The sequence below is a fragment of the Procambarus clarkii genome, chromosome 21 (assembly GCF_040958095.1).
Source record: "Procambarus clarkii isolate CNS0578487 chromosome 21, FALCON_Pclarkii_2.0, whole genome shotgun sequence".
Classification (NCBI taxonomy): domain Eukaryota; kingdom Metazoa; phylum Arthropoda; class Malacostraca; order Decapoda; family Cambaridae; genus Procambarus; species Procambarus clarkii.
In genome coordinates this window covers 1,169,214-1,194,743 of record NC_091170.1, presented here as the reverse complement: position 1 = coordinate 1,194,743, position 25,530 = coordinate 1,169,214, and positions in this window count along the sequence as shown.

Sequence of the window (25,530 nt, the reverse complement as noted above, 5' to 3'; positions counted from 1 at the left end):
TGGTACTACATTAGCAGTCTTCCATACTTCTGGTAGGTCTCCCGTTTCCAGTGACCTACTATACACTGTGGAGAGTGGCAAGCAAAGTGCTCCTGCACACTCTTTCAATACCCATGGTGTGATTTCATCCGGCCCAACAGCTTTTCTCACATCCATCTCCAATAGGTGCTTCTTGACCTCATCTCTTGTAATTTCGAACCTTTCCAAGGTCACCTGGTTTGCTGCCACCTCTCCTAGCGCCGTGACTTCTCCCTGTTCTATTGTAAAGACCTCCTGGAACCTTCTGTTGAGTTCTTCACACACCTCTTTGTCATTCTCTGTGTACCTGTCCTCGCCCACCCTAAGTTTCATCACCTGTTCCTTCACTGTTGTCTTCCTCCTGATGTGACTGTGTAGTAGCTTTGGTTCGGTCTTGGCTTTATTAGCTATATCATTTTCATACCTTTTCTCAGCTTCTCTTCTCACACTAACATACTCGTTCCTGGTTCTCTGGTATCTCTCTCTCTACTTTCTGGTGTTCTGTTATTACGGAAGTTCCTACATGCCCTTTTGTTCAGCTCCTTTGCTTTCATATATTCCCTATTAAACCACGGATTCTTCCTTTGCTTCTCTGTTTTTTGTCATCATGTGTGTGTGTATGTGTGTGTGTGTGTGTGTGTTTGTGTGTGTGTGTGTGTGTGTGTGTGTGTGTTTGTACTCACCTAGTTGTGTTTGCGGGGGTTGAGCTCTGGCTCTTTGGTCCCGCCTCTCAACCGTCAATCAACAGGTGTACAGATTCCTGAGCCTATTGGGCTCTGTCATATCTGCATTTAAAACTGTGTATGGAGTGAGCATCCACCACATCACTGCCTAATGCATTCCATCCGTTAACTATGTGGGTACTCAGTTTCCACCTGTGTCCCCTGTTCGCGTCCCGCCAGTGTTGAATAGTTTATCCTTGTTTACCCGGTCAATTCACCTGAGGATTTTGTAGGTTGTGGTGATGTCTCCCCTTACTCCTCTGTCTTCCAGTATCGTAAGGTGCATTTCCCACAGCCTTTCCTCGTAACTCATGCCTCTTAGTTCTGGGACTAGTCTATTGGCATACCTTTGGATTTTTTCCAGCTTCGTCTTGTGCTTGACAAGGTACGGGCTCCATGCTGGGGCCGCATACTCCATGATTGGTCTTACATATGTGGTGTACAAGATGCTGAATGATTCTTTACACAGGTTCCTGAACGGTGTTCTGATGTTAGCCAGCCTCACATATGCCACAGACGTTATTCTCTTTATGTGGGCTTCAGGAGACAGGTTTGGTGTGATATCAACTTCTTGATCTTTCTCTCTGTCCGCTTCATTAAGTACTTCATTTCCTATTCTGTATCCTGTGTCTGGCCTCCTGTTTCCACTGCCTTGTTTCATTGCTTTGCATTTACTTGGGTTGAACTTCAAAAAAGAAAGAAAAGAAAGAACTTCAAAAGAAGAAAAGAACTTCAAAACACACACACACGAGCTTGTGTGTGTGTATAGTCAGTGGTAGGGGATAGCGGGAGTGGAGGGATGAGTGTTTTGGGAGAGTGAGATGGGAGTTAAGAGGAGGTGGGTGAGGTGTTGTCTTCAGATTACGGCAGGGGGGATTAGTGGCTTATCTGGGTTCCCAGTTGAGCTCACAGATGCTGTCCCTGTTACTTGTCTACCACTTACGGATGTATTATTGAATGGAATGCAATAGTGTCTATGATATAATATTATATAAACCTTGCACACTGCTGGAGACTTACAGAGAAAAACTGACCGGCCAGTTCCCCACAAGCACTCTAGGTGAATACACGGCGGGTCGTCGGTAATCCTGTGTGGTCTTTAGGTCTCCACGTGGGTCCCGCTGGGGCGACTGATGCTGCCTCAAGAAGTCGATCTTCACTAGCTATCTTCTCTAAATTCACTAAGATAATTCACCACAAGATATGTTCAATATGTTGCATTACAATGCAACTGTTCGATTTACACTGTCCCGATTCTCACTGCACAGTACACCCGCTCTCTTGACCCTATTGTTCCCTCGGTATACGTTGCCCGCTGACCCTGCACGTCTGCTACCTATCAAGGCTGACCCAAGATGTATATATGTATGTATGTATGTATGTATGTATGCAACCCGTTCTCACACAAGACAGCACATATATGACTTAATGCTTAAAGTCAATATGTTGAATATGAATTAGTAAATATGTGATATATTCCCAGTTACTTTTTTTACCAAGGCCCAAACTCTTCCTCACGTACCAATTTACGTGTCACAGTACCCGTCCGTCAACATAGATAGCAGAATAGTCGTGTTGGTTCAATTATAAGGAAAATTGTAGTTTTCAGGTCCCACATGGGTTGTGAAATTTACCCACTATTGTCCATGCTCTTAGAATATTACAGATCAGCTACTTCCTATTGAAGGCTCGTAGTTTTGTTTTGAGAAATATTAGTTGTTCTTAGTAAATTATAATAAGCACTAAAAATTATTACATAGAATAACAGTCCTTCACCAATCAATATTATATACCATAGTTTGTGCTTTACAAATCTTTAAAGGATGTTTTGTAGGAACGCTAACAGAAAACGATGTTACGTTGGAATGTCTATGGGGTAAACTACTGCAAACAGGACGGTATTGTGTCTACTATACCAATTATAGCTAGGATGGGTATATTGTCACCTACCGCCTGTTAGGTGGGAAAGGGGTCCAATACCACCCACAGGATGGGTATGAGGGTCACATCCACCCACAGGATGAGTATGGGGATCACATCCACCCACAGTAAGGGTATGGGGTCCAATGCCACCCACAGGATGAGTATGGCGTCCACTACAACCCACAGGATGGGTATGGGGCTCCAACCACCCATAGAATTGGTATGGGGCTCCAACCACAAATAAAATGGGTATAGGGTCCAATAACACCTACTGGATGTGTATGGCGTCCATTGCCGCGCGTTGAGCTCGAAAACCGCAGCATTCATCTCAGAACCATGCCTATTTCACACAGTTTCCTTAATAAACGTAAGAGTTTTATATGTCACAAGAAAGATAGAAATATAAGCTTCATTCTAAATACCTTACCATGGGCATATTTAAATTTAAAGCGAAGATACGTGTACTTTTATAATAGCCAAGCTTTAACCACGGACAGATTGATCGACCGAGCAACTCTCTCTCAGAACAATGTTTATTTCACGTGAATTCATTAATAAACATATATGTTTTATATGTCTCAAGAAAGGCAGACATATAAGCTTCACTTTAAACACTTTACCATGGACATATTTAAAGTTCTAATGAAGATACATGTATTTTAAAAATTACGGAGGTCCCACCCCGTACAGACTGAACGACAGAGCAACTCTCTCTCAGATCAATGTTTATTTCACGTAAATTCGTTAATAAACACAAATGTTTTATATGTCTTAAGCAAGATAGAAATAAGAGCTTCATTTTAAATACATTACAATAGACATATTTATAGCTCAAGTGAAGATACATATGTTTTTATAGTAGCGCTCAGTAGCTTGTCGGGCATGGAGTGCAGACGCCTACGCACTTGCAGATATATTGTATAATTAACAAAGATACGTTAATAAAGCCTAAAATCTTATATGCCTCCAGAAAGACCGAGATATGAACATTATTATGATTTCACCAAATGAAATATATCATGTTCGAGAACAAAGTTATATCAATTTTAAATTAAGTTTCGACTCTTGCTCGGGCGAGAGAGAGGGAGCGACTCTCGCCCCATCTATTGGAGATTCTGTCCACTAAAGACCCAAAGCTACTCAAACCCTCCTAGCATTATTTAAGTAATGAAGTAATATGGTATATTTACTATAATGTGGGTGCTGAATGCAGAACATGAGAAAACATATATTTACTCCAAAATAATATAATTTCATTATGAAATAAGTAAATAAGTAGCATCAAAGGAAGTCGACGGTCCAAGCGTCAATGTTGTGGAGCGACTTATCCAAGATATATCGTTGTTTGGAAAGTGTTTGTTGGCATATCCAGTTGTCGCACTTCTCTTCACAAATTATCACAAATTTAAATTATAATGTTAACAAGTAGAATACGTATTTTTAATAAAATCTAACATAACTAGCCAGAAAACATTTAACATTTATTAAAAAAATATATGTTTGGAAGTTAAATCGACTTCATAGGACAATAGTTTTGTTATATATACTCGTTATTCGTTGACATGCGTTCGCTACTTAAACTACCATGTACTGTACTTATGTAAAATCTCCCATGTCTCTTCGCTCATCTCACCGAACCCTACAGGCTCTTTGATATATTGTTTAATTAATTGAGATTCACAAATAAAGCTTATAATTGTATATGTTATCAAAAAGGCAGAGCTTATTTTAGTTCATTTATTATGCACTCCATACCCATCCTATGAGCGATAGTGGAGTGTTACAGAGGCACATAATGGGCTCAGGGACTGAGCCCCACAATTCATATAGCCAAGCAAGTTATAATCTTGATAAGCTAGCTACAAAAGTCAATGCACATTGTCACATCAACAATGGGCTCGAGTCCGACCACAAGTACAGTTTATAATTTAAGCAACTGACATATATGGAGGGCTAGTGTCACAATTGATATGTTTATCCTACACATAACCCCCTCTCCCCCATCCAATGGGCAGCGGTGGATAGGTTACAATCAAGTCGTTTTTTGCGTTTTATTCAGAGATTAGATCTTATTGGGTGAGGAAAGATATTCATATTTTAAAGAAGGCTTCTTGGCTGATGCTCTCCATTGATGGAAAATATACAACCTTTTGAAAATCAATATTAGTTTGATCTAGATATTGTAATTAACGAAAGTATTTATGTCATCTGAAAGGTAGAAATATAGGCTACATTTAAAATCCTTTGTCATAAATATAACTGAAGTGAAAACGAAGATATATGCGTTTTGATAGTTACTTGATGGCTAGCTCTGAGAGTGTGAAGCCCTGCACACCAGCCAATAAATTGTATAATTAGTTTCCATATATTTTAATTAATCTTAAAAATCTATAGCCTGCACACCAGCCAATAAATTGTATAATTAGTTTCCATGTATTTTAATTAATCCTAAAAATCTATATGTCAGAAGAAAGGAAGATGTAGCCGTTAATTTGACAACATTTAAAAATATATATATCTTAAGTTAAATAAATAATACCACCTTATTGCCGGTGTCCGGACACATGAAAATTACCTAGGTATCAGTATCCAGCCAGGCGGGGATCACAGGCTGCACAATACTGATAAATTATGTAATGCACTACTTGTGGTCCATCTCGAACCCATTTATGATGTGACGACTTATAGTGAATTTTGTAACTAGCTCATCAAGATTGTAACTTGCTTAGCTAAATGAATTGTGGGGTTCGGTCCATTCATTTTCTTTCTTTATTATGCACCCCATAATACACATCCCGTGGGCGGTGGTGTAAAGGATTACAGAGGCACATAATCGGTTCAGGAACTGAACTCTCTAGTTCGTTTAGCTAAGCAAATAACAATCTTTTGACGCTAGTTACAAAATTATTAATGTACACATACTTATGCATACATGTACATATTCATACGTATACATATATACATACACATACATATTTAATCACCACCACAAATACACACATCAGTAATCTTTTGTGTCACAAGTGATTCAACAAGAGGCTCACAACAGTCACTATACAAGGCACTTTACATTTATGGTGAGTCACACAGTTACTAGTCTTTCTGCACACCCACCCAACTGGGCGGCAGCTTTACAGTCATGTGCTCCACACCCACCCAACTGGGCGGCAGCTTTACAGTCATGTGCTCCACACCCACCCAACTGGGCGGCAGCTTTACAGTCATGTGCTCCACACCCACCCAACTGGGCGGCAGCTTTACAGTCATGTGCTCCACACCCACCCAACTGGGCGGCAGCTTTACAGTCATGTGCTCCACACCCACCCAACTGGGCGGCAGCTTTACAGTCATGTGCTCCACACCCACCCAACTGGGCGGCAGCTTTACAGTCATGTGCTGCACACCCACCCAACTGGGCGGCAGCTTTACAGTCATGTGCTCCACACCCACCCAACTGGGTGGTAGCTTTACAGTCATGTGCTCCACACCCACCCAACTGGGCGGCAGCTTTACAGTCGTGTGCTCCACACCCACCCAACTGGGCGGCAGCTTTACAGTCATGTGTATGCATTACCTACAGTAAGTAAATTTTGGATACTTCGCTAAGATTTCGGGCAGCACATCATTATGAATGAAGTACTTACACATTTCATGGACACTATTGATGTTGTTATCTATAAATTCCGCGATTTTTCACATTCCATTATATAATGACGCAAAGTATGCGAATAGTTCTGCTGACAGAGTTTACATTTAGTCAAATCTACATCATCAGATGTTACAAACTTCCAGAGGTACTTGTAGCTGAGCCTAAACCTAGCAGTGGTAACATCTAGAAGTCTGCTAACATTATTGGATGACGCATAGACGAGCGATTCATCAAAGTTTATACAATATTGTGAAATTGAGAGTCAGTGTAGTAACATAAATTGGTAAATCATAAATATTGTAAGTTAAGAATCTGATGCATGTGTGTGTGTTGGGGGGGGGGGGCGGGGGTTATACCGTTGGTAAGCGAGAGTGGAGAGTAACCTTAAAGACGTACTGCGGTCAATGTGGGGGGGGGGGGGAGGGGGAGGGAGGGTGGGAGAGTCAAACCCACCCTCCAACATCTGGGCATAGTACCAGCAGCCTCCACAACACTCCATCAACCTCCAGCTGATGCTTGTAGATGCTTCATCTAACCTCACTTATGTCCTCATCACAGTGGCGTCTCACCAATATAAACTGTATTGGATTTTGTCCCGAAATAGCTATATGCTGACTGGATGTGCATGTATGTATGTATGTATGTATGTATGTATGTATGTATGTATGTATGTATGTATGTATGTATGTATGTATGTATGTATGTATGTATGCATGCATGCATGTATGTATGTATGTATGTATGTATGTATGTATGTATGTATGTATGTATGTATGTATGTATGTATGTATGTATGCATGTATGAATGGATAGATGGATGGATGTATGTATGTACGCATGCATGCATGTATGTATGCATGTATGTATGTATGTATGTATGTATGTATGTATGTATGTATGTATGTATGTATGTATGTATGTATGTATGTATGTATGTATGTATGTATGCATGTATGTATGTATGTATGGATAGATGGATGGATGTATGTATGTACGCATGTATGTATGTATGTATGTAATGTATGTATGTATGTATTTATATACGCATGTATATACGCATGTATTTATCTACGCATGTATGTATGGATGTATGTATGTATGTATGTATGTATGTATGTATGATGCATGCATGCATGTATGTATGTATGTATGTATGTATGTATGTATGTATGTATGTATGTATGTATGTATGTATGTATGTATGTATGTATGTATGGATGGATGGATGGATGGAAGTACGCATGCATGTATGTATGGATGTATGTATGTATGTATGTATGTATGTATGTATGTATGTATGTATGGATGGATGGATTGATGTATGTATGTATGTACGCATGTATGTATGTATCTATGTACGTATGTATGTACGTATGTATGTATGTATGTATGTATGTATGTATGTATGTATGTATGTATGTATGTATGTATGTATGTATGTATGTATGTATGTATGTATGTATGTATGTATGTATGTATTCCCAATCACGTTAAAGACTCCCCTTCTATCATCCAGTTTAAGAGAAAAACAACTATGTACTAAATAATCGACTCCTTGTAACTTTAATTATGCTGACCTTCCTATCTGTATTCAGACTGAGCCTACCATCATTAAAGGTGATTATAACGCTAGACATAGGAATATTGGTAATTCGCAGTTCAGTAATCGTAACGGCACCCAACTGGTGTCACTATTAGGTAGTCACGATGATGCACAGATTGTGGGTGACCTTGAACCGACGAATATCTACGGAGGTATTCTTGATCTATGTCTCGGTTTCAACGTCTCCCACACCGTGTGCGCCTCGTCAATAGTGCCAGTTATGGCGTCTGATCATCTGACCATATTAGCCACTGTAAGCATTGGAAGCTCTATCCTCCCTGGTGGAGTGTTCAAGCGGAAGAGGCTGGCTGTACCCATCGATCAACGAGACAATCTTGTTGCTCATGTGTCAGATTGGTGCAGTTCATCTGAGCCTTCATCAGTTGAAGATTTTAACAATGAGCTCACAGGTACTATCGAACAGTTTATAGAATCACTTGATTCATCGTCCAGGCCACGTAACCCAAATTACACTGGTCATAGCACTTATGTTTATTATAATGATTCTAAATTGCAGACACTAAAACGCACTGCCAGAATAATTGGACTAGCTTGTAGAAGGACCCGCACTGCTGAAATGCTTCGGCTTTTTCAAGCGGCTCTGGCTAAGGCCAGGGAACGTATGGTGGAGCTGAGGCAGACAGACTGGGAAACTTTTGTCCGTGGTCTCAATTCTCACACGCCACTAAGTCGGGCATGGAAGGATATCAACAAGATCAAAGGGAAAAATGCTGCAGAGATCTCGTACCCTAATCCTCTGCACAGAGCAAATGAGCTTGTTGGTGCTTGGGCCACGACTTCCAGCTTTGACAGTCTTCCTCTACCCTCACAGAATGAATTAAATGATAGATATACTGACAGGGCAAGGTTCCTTGACTTCATGCTTCATCAAGAGGATGACTGTGACATGCTTTTACTGAATACGAACTAGATTCTGCTCTACATAAAGGCAAAGCTACATCACCCGGGGAGGATGGAGTTACTGACGGCATACTGCATATGCTTCTGCTAGTTCCAGGGAATACCTTTCTTCAATTGTATAATATGAGCTATGTAACTGGGGAGCTTCCTAAGTCATGGACCAACAGTGTTATTATTCCCATTCCTATACCTCACCAGCCGAGTGCTTTTCGCCCAATCTCCCTCACTAGTTGTCTCTATAAGTGTCTTGAGAGGATGGTTCTCAACCGTCTCCTTTACAAAATTATTAATATGTTGTCTCCCCAGATATATGGCTTTATGCATGGAAAGAGTGTACATCACTGTATTACCACATTCCTCACCCTGCATACTGATAGGTCATATACCACTTTCCTAGATCTTAAGTCAGCCTTTGACATTGCTAACCCACACGTCATTCTGAGAGAACTTGCTAAAATGAATGTTGGAATGTTAATGTTAAAAATTGTTCAAACTGAAATAAATATATAACACTGTACGGTACAGTTGTGTTTAATTATGTTTTACGATTCCTTTGGAAAAGGTATTTGTGCACCAAGTACTACTAGGTCATTATGAGATATGCTGAATGTTGTCAATATACCATCTGAATACGCTTCACTTTGCGTTAATCATTGGACGTCCTAATGATTAAGGTCCCCAAAAGGACTTAATCAGACCTCAGTGGATAATTTTACTCTCTCTCTCTCTCAGAGCATCCCCTTATGTGTTGTATGTGGGGGCTGAAGTTCAGTCTCTTGTCTATGTATAGGTGAAGGAACTTTCCATAATTGTTATTGCTAATGTTTACTTGTAATACTGGGTATACATCCGGTTTTCTTACCCTCGACCGCGGCGAGGGTAAGCCGTGGTCGTATGGTCTGAAACCCACAAATATTTACAATGGGGGGGGGGATAACATTTCCTCTTCAAGCACGCGCACACAAATGAACTATGTTACTTAACTGGAAGCACTCGTACAACATAATTTACACGATTTCTCAGGATAATTATACTTCTTACCAGCATATATACACTATAGTATCTAGGAGGTTCTCTTCAATGGTATCTAAGATAATTAAAAGACCCCAAGCAAACCACTGTGAAAATGTGCAGGACAAACATATCAATTGTGACACTAGCTCTCCACATATGGCATTTGCTTAATTTAGAAACTGTACTTGTGGTCGGTCCCGAGCCCATTGTTGATGTGACAATGTGCATTGACTTTTGTAACTAGCTTATCAAGATTATAACTTCCTTGGCTATATGAATTGTGGGGCTCAGTCCCTGAGCCCATTATGTGCCTCTGTAACACTCCACTATCGCCCATAGGATGGGTATGGGGTGCATAATAAATGAACTAAACTAAGCTCTGCCTTTTTGTTAACAGATACAATTATCAGCTTTATTTGTGAATCTCAATTAATTAAACAATATATCACAGAGCCTGTAGGGTTCGGTGAGATGAGCGAAGAGACATGGGAGATTAAATGGGATTCTTGTAATGTTATTTGTCTATTTGTACTCACTGAATTTGTGCGCTCCTTGAGGGACTTAAAGTAGAGGGGGGTAGAAATAGCCTAAGCTACTCTATCCCTTTGAGATGTATTTATTGCTTATCTCAATAAACATACTTGAACTTGAACTTGACATGGGAGATTTTACATAAGTACAGTACATGGTAGTTTAAGTAGCGAACGCATGTCAACGAATAACGAGTATATATAACAAAACTATTGTCCTATGAAGTCGATTTAACTTCCAAACATATATTTTTTTAATAAATGTTAAGTGTTTTCTGGCTAGTTATGTTAGATTTTATTAAAAATACTTATTCTACTTGTTAACATTATAATTTAAATTTGTGATAATTTGTGCAGAGAAGTGCGACAACTGGATATGCCAACAAACACTTTCCAAACAACGATATATCTTGGATAAGTCGCTCCACAACATTGACGCTTGGACCGTCGACTTCCTTTGATGCTACTTATTTCATAATGAAATTATATTTGTTTGGAGTAAATATATGTTTTCTCATGTTCTGCATTCAACACCCACATTATAGTAAATATACCATATTACTTCATTACTTAAATAATGCTAGGAGGGTTTGAGTAGCTTTTGGTCTTTAGTGGACAGAATCTCCAATAGATGGGGCGAGAGTCGCCCCATCTCTCTCGCCCGAGCAAGAGTCGAAACTTAATTTAAAATTGATATATCTTTGTTCTCGAACATGATATATTTCATTTGGTGAAATCATAATAATGTTCATATCTCGGTCTTTCTGGAGGCATATAAGATTTTAGGCTTTATTAGCGTATCTTTGTTAATTATACAATATATCGGCAAGTGCGTAGGCGTCTGCACTCCATGTCCGACAAGCTACTGAGCGCTACTATAAAAACATATGTATCTTCACTTGAGCTATAAATATGTCTATTGTAATGTATTTGAAATGAAGCTCTTATTTCTATCTTGCTTAAGACATATAAAACATTTGTGTTTATTAACGAATTTACGTGAAATAAACATTGATTTGAGAGAGTTGCTCTGTCGTTCAGTCTGTACGGGGTGGGAGCTCCGTAATTTTAAAAATACATGTATCTTCATTAGAACTTTAAATATGTCTATGGTAAAGTGTTTAAAGTGAAGCTTATATGTCTGCCTTTCTTGAGACATATAAAACATATATGTTTATTAACGAATTCACTTGAAATAAACATTGTTCTGAGAGAGAGTTGCTCGGTCGATCAATCTGTCCGGGGTTAAAGCTCGGCTATTATAAAAGTACACTTATCTTCGCTTTAAATTTAAATATGCCCATGGTAAGGTATTTAGAATGAAGCTTATATTTCTATCTTTCTTGTGACATATAAAACTCTTACGTTTATTAAGGAATCTGTGTGAAATAGGCATGGTTCTGAGATGAATGCTGCGGTTTTCGAGCTCGACGAGCAATGAAAACTGCCCCTTTTATAAAACTTCAAATATTTTCGGTTTTACTTAAAATATTTGTTTGGTAGAGGTTTAACATATAGTTCGCGTTTTTGTCTTTCTTCTGACTAATAAATAATTTTGGTTTAATAAGTCATCAAGATGTTTTCAACAATATTTCACATGTATTTCATGTGAACAATGTATTTCAACAATACAATACAACAAATACACACATTGGTACATTATTGCAAAGGCACTATACTATATATATATATATATATATATATATATATATATATATATATATATATATATATATATATATATATATATATATATATATATATATATATGTCGTACCTAGTAGCAAGAACGCACTTCTCATCCTACTATGCAAGGCCCAATTTGCCTAATAAGCTAAGTTTTCATGAATTATTTGTTTTTCGACTACCTAACCTACCTAACCTAACCTAACCTAACTTTTTCGGCTACCTAACCCAACCTAACCTATAAAGATAGGTTAGGTTAGGTTAGGTAGGGTTGGTTAGGTTCGGTCATATATCTACGTTTATTTTAACTCAAATAAAAAAAAATTGACCTCATACATAATGAAATGGGTAGCTTTATCATTTCATAAGAACAAAATTAGAAAAAATATATTAATTCAGGAAATCTTGGCTTATTAGGCAAATCGGGCCTTTCATAGTAGGCCAAAAAGTGAGTTCTGGCTACTAGGTACGACATATATATATATATATATATATATATATATATATATATATGTCGTACCTAGTAGCCAGAACGCACTTCTCAGCCTACTATGCAAGGCCCGATTTGCCTAATAAGCCAAGTTTTCCTGAATTATTATATTTTCTCTAATTTTTTTCTTATGAAATGATAAAGCTACCCATTTCATTATGTATGAGGTCAACTTGTTTTAATTGGAGTTAAAATTAACGTAGATATATGACCGAACCTTACCAACCCTACCTAACCTAACCTAATCTAACTTTATAGGTTAGTTTCGGTTAGGTAGCCAAAAAAGTTGGGTTAGGTTAGGTTAGGTAGGTTAGGTAGTCGAAAAAACAATAATTCATGAAAACTTGGCTTATTAAGCAAATCGGGCCTTGCATAGTAGGCTGAGAAGTGCGTTCTGGCTACTAGGTACGACATATATATATATATATATATATATATATATATATATATATATATATATATATATATATATATATATATATATATATATATATGTCGTACCTAGTAGCCAGAACTCACTTCTCAGCCTACTATGCAAGGCCCGATTTGCCTAATAAGCCTAGTTTTCATGAATTAATGTTTTTTCGACAACCTAACTTACCTAACCTAACCTAACCTAACGTTTTCGGCTACCTAACCTAACCTAACCTATAAAGATAGGTTAGGTTAGGTTAGGTAGGGTTGGTTAGGTTCGGTCATATATCTACGTTAATTTTAACTCCAATAAAAAAAAATTGACCTCATACATAATGAAATGGGTAGCTTTATCATTTCATAAGAAAAAAATTAGAGAAAATATATTAATTCAGTAAAACTTGGCTTATTAGGCAAATCGGGCCTCGCATAGTAGGCTGAGAAGTGAGTTCTGGCTACTAGGTACGACATATATATATATATATATATATATATATATATATGTATATATATATATATATATATATATATATATATATATATATATATATACATATATATATATATGTATATATATATATATATATATATATATATATACATATATATATATATATATATATATATATATATATATATATATATAAATTGTTGCAAGTCGAGCAACAAATATTTTACATTGAACAACAAATGAGATTGGAAAAGCAGTATTGCCACCTCTGCTATACAGAAAAAAATAGACCCCAGACACACCCAATGGGATTTAATGGACCCTCATACCGACACTATGAGGGGTAGTGGACCCCATAATAACACTATGGGCGGTAGTGGGCACTATACAAACACTATGGGCGGTAGTTGACTTCATAGCGACCCTGTGGGCGGTAGTGGACCCCCTGCCGACCCTGTGGGCGCCAGTGGACCCCATACCGACCCTGTGGGCGGCAGTGGACCCCTACCGACCCTGTCGACGCCCTACCGACCCTGTGGGCGGTAGTGGACCCCATACCGACCCTGTGGGTGGCAGTGCACCCCCTACCGATCCTGTGGGCGGCAGTTGACCCCCTACCAACCCTGTGGGCGGTAGTGGACCCTTTACCGACCCTGTGGGCGGCAGTTGACCCCCTACCAACCCTGTGGGCGGTAGTGGACCCTTTACCGACCCTGTGGGCGGCAGTGGACTCTATATACTAATCCTGTTGGCGATACTGGACCCTATACTCATCCTGTGGGCGGCAATGGACGCCATACACATCCAGTGGGTATTATTGGACCCCATACTTATTCTGTGGTTGGTTGGAGCCCCATATACCCATCCTGTGGGTGATAGTGGACGCCATACTCACCCTGTGGGTGGTATTGAACCCCATACCCATCCTGTGGGTGGTTGTGAGCCCCATACCCATCCTGTCGGTGGTAGTGGACGCCATACACATCCAGTGGATGGTATTGGACCCCATTCCCTTCCTGTGGGTGGAAGTGATCCCCAAGTTTGCTGTAGTTTACCCCATAAACATTCCAACATAACATCGTTTTCTGTTAGCGTTCCTATAAAACATTCTTTAAAGATTTTTAAAGCGCAAACTATGGTATATAATATTGATTGGTGACGCACTGTTATTCTATGTAATAATTTATAGTGCTTATTATAATTTACTAAGAACAACTAATATTTCTCAAAACAAAACTACGAGCCTTCAATAGGAAGTAGCTGATCTGTAATATTCTAAGAGCATGGACAATAGTAGATAAATTTCACAACCCATGTGGGACCTGAAAACTACAATTTTCATTATAATTGAACCAATCACGACTATTCTGCTATCTATGTTGACGGACGGGTACTGTGACACGTAAATTGGTACGTGAGGAAGAGTTTGGGCCCTTGGTAAAAAAGTAACTGGAAATATACCACATATGTACTAAATCATATTCAACATATTGACTTTAAGCATTAAGTCATATATGTGCTGTCTTGTGTGAGAACGGGTTGATGTATGTATGTATGCATGTATGTATGTGTATATGCATGTATGTACTTACCTAATTGTACTTACCTAACTGTGCTTGCGAGGGGTGACCTCTGGCTCTTTGGTCCCGCCTCTCAACCGTCAATCAACTAATGTACAGGTTCCTGAGTCTATTGGGCTCTATCATATCTACACTTGAAGCTGTGTATTGTTTGGATCGATGGACACTTGAAGCTGTGTATGTATGTATGTATGTGTGCCATGATTGAAGTGAATATAAGTGGATAAATGGACATGAGGAAATATCAATTTGTTATTTATTAATTAAACAATGGATGGCCACCAGACATCACAGCCTGCTCATTGGACCAATCAACTTCCTCTTGACCCCACACCTCATGCAAAGAGATCATTCTCGGACCCTATTTGTCTAGCAGAGAGGCTCACCAGAGCAGATAACCTCTGGTTCGCCACCAAACTCAACGCGTTGTACCTTGCTAACGGCCTGGACCCTATCATCGCCCCTGAGGCCAGATTCACTGCCTCTCCTTCCAACACAGTGGGTACCACATGGACTACTACAAGGACACATGGACTCCTCAACCCAGACTCCAGCACCACCCAAGATCCAAGCTGCACAAACAGAAACACCTACCACACCAGCTCCCAACGCTCCTCCTAACACCATCTCAGCTGACGCGCTCGCCAATGTACTGTACACACCTGCAAGCAGCACCACCAACGCTCCCGCGGTAGCTACAACCGCCACTCCACCACACTAGAACCCAACCCAGGCTGTCCGACCTAAGACTAAACCCTCGGCTCCAGACGACGCTTCGGACTCCTCAGACGAGGAAATCTCAGTAAGAGCACCATCACCACACCAACAATTCAGCACCTACTCTATGCAAGACTTCTTCATGGAGGCTTCCTCACCAAGCTCCAACAACAACACGGCCATGTCAACAAGAAGGAAGTCTCAGACGAAGAAAAAACAGAAGACCCAGAAGTGCGAGAAGACTTAGAACACAAGAAAAACCTCCATCTGCAGCAGAAGAAAGATGCCAGATGAAGAACCAAGACTGAGGCATCTCCACCCAATGCCTACACACCATTCCACTCCCCACCTAACCTGAAGCCCTGGTACTGACCTACCAAGCACACCCAGCCTACTTCGCCGCTTCCCGCAACCCAAACACTCGTCAGAAGAACAAAACCAAGTACAAACTCTTTGAAAAATACCTTACGGCAAAATACCTTTCGTGGCAGATAGGCCACGGAACTTTTTTAGCCCCCTCGTTCCCTATCCACATCCTTTTCAAAAGTTTCAACTCCTCATCCCTTTTCCTCCCTTCCCAGACTGCCTTTTTCAAACTTTTTGGACATAGACGCGAAAGCGTAACAGAGGGTAGGTAGGCCTGCTAGGTAGCCCGTTCCTCAGCTGAGGTTGGTGTTTGTCGGAACTCCCGTGTCCATGATCCTTGTGAACACAGGTGCTACCTCCCCTGGAGGTTCTTTAGACATGATTTAAACTCACTGTCCAAAAAATTTGATAAGTTGGTAATAGCATGTATTCTCCGGACACTAGTTCACCTAGTGAGGTGTCGTTGACCCTGAAGTGGCTATCGAAAAAAGCCACCTTCTAAGTTGAGGGTGTCCTAAATGAACTTGTGGGGGCCCTCGGGCACTCCCCGGCATATAGGCTTGCTAGGTAGCTCGTTCCTCAGCTGAGGTTGGTGTCTATCGGAACTCCCGTGTCCATGATCCTTGTGAACACAGGTGTTATCTCCCCTGGAGGCTCTTTAGACATGATTTAAACTCACTGTCCAAAAAATTTGATAGAATGGTCATCCCCTGGGCCCCAGCTGGAGCTTCTGGCTCCACTTGCTGGTGTTTCGACTCATTGTCCGAGTAGTCAGAGGTCATCTCATCCTCGTCGCCTTCCTGGGCCTCTGCTTGAACTTCTTGCTCCATTTGCTATTGTTTCGACTCATCATCCGAGTAGTCAGAGGTCATCCCATCCTCGTCGCCTCCCGGGGCCCCTGCTGGAGCTTCTGGCTCCATTTGCTGTTGTTTCGACTCATAGTCTGAGTAATCAGAGGAAGATTCCTGGGTTGACATCGCGCTGCTGGCCTGGGGGGTCTGTAAGGAACAGTGACATTACCGTAAGGAGGACATGTATTTTAAATATTCCCGACTTGGGTCTCTACACTGTGGACATATATAATCTGGCTTGGAACGAACATTCGCAACGGTTGCCCCCTCGCAGCTCCCGTGAAACCACTCTGCACACCTATCACACTGTACCATAATATTTCCGTCAATTGGCTGCCTACATACACAGTAGAGATCATTATAAGGTACTGATGCTATTTCCTGAGTCTGCGCCATGCGGTGCTTAAATCTGACAATCCAATCTGGACTTACTTGGTTCTTACACGTTTTCAATCTGTCGTGGTTCTCCGTCGTAAGGTCACGCTGGAGTTTAACCCTGAACAAACAGTAAGAAAATTTATGGATAATGATCCCCGGGCCCTTCCATTGCCTCGAAAGGTTCTTGCATTGCCCTTTTGTTTGCGCGGTGTCCAACAGGTAAAGTAGGTTAACTTTTTCATAGACCTGTAGCCGTGCTTGCAGGTCATAATCTCTCTTTATTCGTTCTTGGGTTCATTCGTTCTTCATTGCGTCTTGGGGAGGTTGTCTCTCCTGGGGGTACATCAAATCTATTGGCTGGTTACTTTCTCGACCAAGCATTAATTTATTAGGGGTGAATCCGGTTTGTCGATTCACGCTGGATCTAATTGCCCTTACTATATGTTGAACGTATTCATCCCAGCTGTCATGTCGAGAACTAGCATAACATCGCAATGCATCCATGATGGTTCTGTTGTATCTTTCTATCTGGCCATTTGCTGATGGCTTATAAGCTGTAGTACGGGCTTTGTGCATGTGCATCATTTTAGTAAAGGTTAGTAAACAAGTCACTCTCGAAGTTTCTCCCTTGGTCGGTGAAAATCTCAAACAGATACCGAAACTAGGTGAAGAATCCGTCGAGTGCCGCTCAAACCGTGTCCTCTACGGTCTGGAATGGTAGTGGCACACACTCAATCCATTTAGTAAACTGGTCTACCATCACCAGAAAGGTATTCGTTGCCTTACCGAATCCTTGGCAATGGTCACAAAGAAATCCAGGTGTACTCTCTCCATTGGTGCACCAGCATGGTACGTGCGCAACTCGTGCTTGCTGGTTTTGGATACTTTTTTTTATACTGCAGTGATGGCATGAGGCCACCTAATTAGCAGCCTGGGTTGTTAGCCCATTTAAAAAATATCTTGATTTGTTCCTCTCCATTGTACGATTCCTGCCTTGATGACTCATGTCGGGTATATCATGATATAACTTCAACACTTCCTGTCTCAGGCTCGTGGGTATGTATAAAAGTTTTTGGGCCGCTCCGTCCTGATCTGCTTTGTGCTACCACCAAAGGCCATTCTCCAGAATAAAGGCCTCTTTGTTTAGCCAGTAATATTTCATGGCGGGGCTGGCTCCGAACAGATCACCTTTTGCGGGTTGATTGCCTCACACTCATGTTCTTACCATACTCATGTTTGGGTCTTTCTCCGTCTGCTCCTGCAGCTCAAGCAAAGGCATTCCGTATCTGTCTGCTGTGGTCCTGGTGATAATTTGAACCTTTACCGCCCTTGGGGGGACTGTATCCCGTCCCTTGCCTGATGAGTCCTCTAATTCCCTATGATCATTACCCCCCGGGTTCCACGGAAACACAACCAGGTTGTTATCCTCCGACCAGCAGTTTGGAAAAGGAGACTCGGTGCTTATTTGCCTGACTGCCCCCAGGGCCTGAACATTGCACGCACAATCGAACGATCCTGTAGCTAGTGGAACTACATCGTCTACCACTTCTTGAAACATTGCCCAGTTCTGGTGTGCCCTGCGACAATAAGAACAGCTCCCGCATGGCAGATCTTGTACAGGAATGTCATGGTGAAAGTGTGTGCACAACTGCTGGGTATCCCCTTCTCTAGATAAAGAGTCCGCATTGGTTTGATTCTTTCCCCGCTCTGTGTTGGATCTTTAAGTCAAACTGGCTCAGCTCTTCCAACCAATGAGCTAACTGACCTTGGGGATTCTTAAACCTAGTCAACCATACCAAACTGCTATGATCAGTTCGAACAGTAAAAGGCCGGCCCAAGAGATAGTGCCGAAAAAGCCTGGTGAACCTAACGACTGCCAACAACATCTTCCTGGTGGTACAATACCTTCTTTGTTCCGGGGTTAATACAAAGCTGGCATAAGCGATTACCTTTTCCTGTTCCTCTTGAACCTGTAGCAGCTCCGCACCTATTGCCCAGTCCGAGGCATCGGTATCCAGGGTAAAAGGGTCCTATCCGTTGGGTAGCCCCAAAACAGGAGACGTAGTCAAGGCTGTCTTGATAGCCTCGAAAGCCCCTTGGTGTTGGTTTCCCCAAACAAATTTGTTCGCACCGGTTAGTGCATACAGAGGAGCAGCTAGCTCCGCAAATCCTTTTATAAAGGTTCAATGGTAATTGGCTGACCCTAAGAATCGTTCCACGTCTTTGGGTGACCTGGGGGGTCTGCCATCTCACCACTTCTTCTATTGCCTCTTGTCCCAATTCTAGCCCCGTCCGGCTAACTATTCTGCCCAAGAATTGAACATGCTTCTTAAACAGGGCACATTTTTGTGGCTTAAGGCGCAGGCCATTTCTTCTGAATCTTCCAAAGACTTGTTCCAGGTTTGAGAGGTGACTCTGGAAAAACTAGACTGACACTAGAATATCATCCAAAAAAGCTAGCACCGTTTCCCAGTTCTCGTAACACCAGATTTATGACTTTGGCGTAGGTAGCTGGGGCATTACAAAGACCAAAAGCCATTTTCTTGAATTCAAATAAACCATACTTGGTGATAAATGCTGTCTTTTTCCGATCTTTCTCTGCTATATTTATCTGGTAATATGCTGAGTTGGCATCTAATTTACTGAACCATTCGTTTCCCGCTAATGTGTCTAGGCATTCATCAACTAAGGGAAGCGGGAACTCATCCTTTATGGTATGGGAGTTCAGTTCTCGGTAATCCACACACCATCGAACCGAGGTATCCCTTTTCCTCACTAAAACTGGTGCCGATGACATTGGAAAAACTCAGACATTGACGGTTGGCCATCCAGTATTCCCGGAATGCACATACATTTCCCCGCTGTGTTGAGGGTGATCTGCCTTATTACCTGTGGTGGAGGTATTAACTATTGATGAACCTCTTGCGAAATAATTGTGACTTTCGCAGCTGTATCAACTATTGCTCTCACACTTACGTTTTCCACCTGAATCGGGATCCAGAACATAGAACCGGATCTTAGTTGCCTAATAGTTATTTGTTCCTGTTCCTCCTTTTCTTGCTACTCGATGTCCCAGGGTGTACGAGCTGTGTCTACCTCATCCTCCCTGGAGGAACAACTACTCTCGTCTTGAGAGAACTCTTCCTCGTCACCTACTTGCTTGAAATTGAAACTTACCCCCTCTTGTTGATAAAAGTCTTCCCTGTCCTGGGACACATTAATTTTACTTTCGTCTATATCCCTTGTGTCGGCTGGTGCTGCAGTGTTGAGCACATCGTCAGAAAATGTTCGATAGGACTGCCTATCTTCCTGATGGATATCTAGTCCTGGTATTTGGAGGGTAAAAGTTTTGAACCCTTGAGAAGGCCCTGGCGTCATTGATTGTGGTGCAGCCACACTCTGCTGACCCGTTAAATAGTGGGTCGGATCTAGGCCTCTTGAGCCTACCCGTCCCTGTTTAAAGACTGATTCTCCTCATTAAAGGAAACATGAAGCCTATCGTCGGTATGCTCCCCCTGTTTATGGCCTTCGTCCCAGCCACTCCTGGATCTTTGGCAGTCACGAGCAAAGTGACCCTTTTCTCCACATAAGTAATAATTATTACTCCCCCTAGGTGATGGGATGCGTTGACCACGAGGTGATATGATAGCGTTTGTAAGACACCTCAAGCCCTCACACACATAGTCCAATTTGTCACGAACCAAAGACTACTTCGTCTAATTTTGCATTCATACCTGCAAATTTATCTAGCTTTGTATCTATTCTAGCAAGAGAGGGAGAACCTGATCCAGCATTTGTTTGCCGGGGAACCCAGTTATCATGACCTGATATTGCCGGCAGCCAGTGATGAATCTGGAGATTTTGTGGGTGTCCGTGAGCGGAGGCGAGAAGCAACACTACTCCGGAATGGCTGTTCGTATCGGGAAGGCCTACCCACAGCGTTTATCTGCACTGCTTGGCGTGGGATCTCTGCTGATGGGAACTATATGAGAATGAACCTGCTGACCCATGAATAGCAACAGAATTATACTGAAACATTTGAGCCCTATCAATGGCTTTTTCCATGGAAGAAATATTAGCTTTGCAAATATATTCCGCTAAGCGCTTATCCAGCAAATCCTGGCCAAATCGCATCATTGCCATCTGCTCTTCTTCTCTCCTTTCCAGATGTTTGTAGGCTCGATGAGTCATATGCAGGACTCTATAAGCCCATTTTAGAATTTCCTCACCAGGCTCCTAGTGGGCCTGGGAAAATTTAATTATTGCCATGTTCAAAATCTCCCTATCCCCAAATCCCTTTACAAGTTTATGCATCATGCGAGTATAATCAATTGATGGTTTCCGGTCTAGTATCCGGTTGTAAAAATCATTGGCTTTGCCTTTAAGACACCAACCCAAATTTGTTAGGGAAGTAGTGCCACTCCAATCTTTTTCCGTTGCATAGGATGTGAAACGACGATAAAACGGAGTCCACTCAGATTTACCATCATAATCCAGCTCCCGTGGTGGTGGGCATTGGGTGGGAATTACTCAGTCGGCCACGACCGGTTCACAGGCTAGGAGAAGTAGAGTCGTCAGAATCAGAATTCTGGGAGCTAGCCGACAAACATCGAACTGGACGACGAGTGGAAAGAGATGACCTCTTAGTTGAAATATGCCTCTGTCTCAGGAAATGGGAACTATACAACCCATGGGTAACACGAGAGGGAGACATACGTCTGACCTGACTGCGTGCAGCACCACCTCCAGAAGCAGCTGAGGCATTCCCATCGGTTGATGGCGAGTTTGAACGTCCCCTAACATTTGGTTCTATTATTGTGTGGGAGGTCGAGCCGTGAGGGGGCGGGTTTGTGTCAAAAGATATGGCATTCAACAAGGGAGTCGTAATCTTAAAGTGAGAGATATGGTGGATGTTGTCTGCCATGATTGCACGTGTGTGTCTAAATCTTACGATTTGATTGGCCAGTGAGTACGACACTCCAGGTAGTGCTATTAGGTCACCAACAGATACCGAGTTAATGGGTATGTAGGGCATCTTGCAGTAATGAAAAGCCGAAGCTTAGAAGTATTCTTCTGCAGAATGTACCACCAACAAATAAAAATAAGACATGCCAGGGAATAGACTTTAATTCCAGGAATGGTTAAGCATAGTATTCCACATCAAAGAATGTAACTAATGGATGCGGGTGACGCTTAGGAAATATCCAATATGTGTGAGGTAACCATTCACTGTACCAATTCAAAAAATGGAGAAAAAACAGGGTGGCCCCCAATACTTAGGATTACCTGAACCCTATGTAATTCCCCTCCCAAAATGTTCAAAACTTAGATCACACATGGTATGGCCGTAAACACTCAAGAGAACTGGATATTTTTAAGTTCGTACACTTAACTTGATCATGTACTTCAATCTAGGATCATTCACTAAAATTCAGGGTTATTCACTTAAATCTAGGATGTGTCATTATGTGGCCCACTTACAAGTACAAGTTAGATAAAGACAATTATCACTTATTTTTAGGTATTTCACTAGTCACTTGTAGGAAAAGTCATGAATTTATGTTCCCCTAAAAAGTGGAAATTTGCAAACCACAATGTTTCAAGTTTTATTTTTTCAGTATATCAATTATATATTCATTAGTGTCAATCATATCAATATTTCACATAGTGCCACTCATTTTATATATTTCACATTAGTATTTCAGGGAAATGTATTTAGTCTTACTTAAAACCAGATTTATGCACTAATATCAAAATCTACCACTGTATATATATTTCAAAGTTCATGCATCTATTAAACAAACAACACATGTATTTCAGGTGAATGGAGAACTTGATGGTGCACACAGGGTAGAAATTAGGTCTCCTTTAATCAGTTCTAGGAACACCAGCACTAATTTTCTTGACACATATGTCTCCCTGGAGCCATATATATATGAGGAAGGTTCGTGCAGCCAATATATAATACAGTACAACGAGGTGTAGTAAACACTTTTGTATAGTTGAGGCCACTGGGTCCTACACGACCCTGAGTAAACAATAACACCGAGCCCGGATACACTCGTGAACGGCGGGGCAGAATCCGTGAGTTGGTAACCTCCTCTTCTTAATAAAACAACAAAAATTGCAGGAAACTTGGAATTATGAGGTAGAATATCAAGAAAAATAGCAAATGCAAACAAAGCCCAAGATACAACCTTAGAGGTTAGTGGGAACACCAACTGGTAGGGCGGACGCCAACTGGTGGGGCGGGCGGGCAACATGTATGAACAAGAATGGCCGCGGGTGAGCCGGGGGATTCCCTCGTCTTGAAAACAATTAATATTTACCAAAATCACAAAAAATAGAGAAAATTGCTAAATATGGAGAAAATTGATACTGCGAAATAAGGCAAAGAATTGGGAGAATGAATCTAACGTTGAGAGACTTTGCTGGATGACTGGAAGCCGTAGAATATTCTTGAGTTCAGGAGCACAGATATGACAAAATATGAAATTATAGAAAAATGCAAGAAATGTGGAATAAAGCACAGATATTAAAATCAGGGACCACAATATCTCAGACAATGCGGCTGAAAAGCATTTATCAATTTCTAGCAAACCGGAGAACTTATAAGGTGTCCCTGACGACAGTAAATGTTACTGCAATATTGAACATGAAGTCTCAATCAGATTCAGCAGGATGATGATGCATACAGCGTGGAGAGGTCCTCTTGATCACCGTGTAGGCTGAATACTCACTGCGCCAGTGTGGAGGCAGTCTCCTATGGGGTATAGGGCGACTGACCACGTGGTAATCGATATGCACAGAAATGTGTATAAATGTATGGAAGACAGTTGCTCACCTCGAGCTGAAGTCTTCTAAGGGCGGGCTGAAGCAATCCGATGGCTCCTCAGGAGTGAGGATCAGCGAGGTCCAACGATATCTGGCCAATACGGGTGCCGAATAACAACAGTTTGGGGGGTGTCATCAACAGGTGTATCTGCGGTCAGGTGCGGGTCTTCTCTGTCTTTCTCTACCTCCTCCGGGCATGCGCGTGGGTGGTGCGCAGACGCACGACATAGGACTGCTGTCCACCAATCAGGAGCACCTAGCATGAGAGATATTCCCGTTGGCGGGCACTTTGAATGTGGGTCCCTCCACAGTAGTGACGAGGGCAGAGGTGGCGATAATGGTGAGGAAAGATACTGGTGAGGATTAGTCAGTGTCTACTCCACCGATTGAAGATATCGACTTTGAGATATCGTGGCTGTTTGGGGAAGGTTTAGCTAAGGAAAACGAAGTCTCGGTGAGGTCGGAAGTGATGATGACCCTGCTGGAGAGAACTAATGTGAAGAGAGTGGACCTGAGTAGAGCCCAGCTCGCTGAAATTGAGAATCAGAAGGTCGATATAACTGTGCTGAGCAGAGGTGAAGATGGATGTGGACAGACTGAGGACGGGAGTAAAACGTCAAGTTGTCCACTAGCACAGAAGCGTAGGGATAATGAAGTTGAGTTTTGCAAGATGTCAAGAGTTGACATGTTTCACGGGAAGCATGAAGAAGAGCTAGTGAAGACGAGTGATAGCCGAGAAGAGGAAGTGAGAAGAGACAGTATGTGCAGATGGATGCTTACGAGCACTTTGGAAGAGGTAGACCGACAAGTATGGTCGAGTCTGGTTGAGTGTAATGCAGTAAGGATTTGGAAAATCCTTACTTCCTACTTAAATCCTTACTCAAGTCCATTCCATTGGGCTTCAGGAAACTTTGAGGAAACTTCAGGAAACGTGGAAGAGTTGAAGGAGATGAAACGGAGTTTGTAGAGGTGAGAGTTATGAGAAGAGGTTGATGATGCAGGCGTGGAGGAGTAGAAGAAAGCCGAGGATTCGATGGAAGTCGAATAGGAAGAAGTCTTGGATAAATGAGGAGACAAAAGAAGGGATCGTCGGTGAAGGCGAGAAAGTGAAGAACGATGGCAAGAGACGGAAGTATGATGGTGGTAGATGGAAGCATGAAGACGACAGAGTGCAGTATGTTGATGTGAGACTGAAGTGTGATGGTGACAGACCAAAGCCCGAGGACGACAGAGGAGGTACAGACAGTAGAGGGAGGAAACAGTAAGTAGAGAGGACTGATGGAGTGAAGGTGTCCAAGGGAGACAGCCTAGCCAAAGTGAGAGAAGTCGGGTCATTTAAGAGAGGACCATGCTTTTGCGAGTTGTGAGCCAGATGTTGCAAGG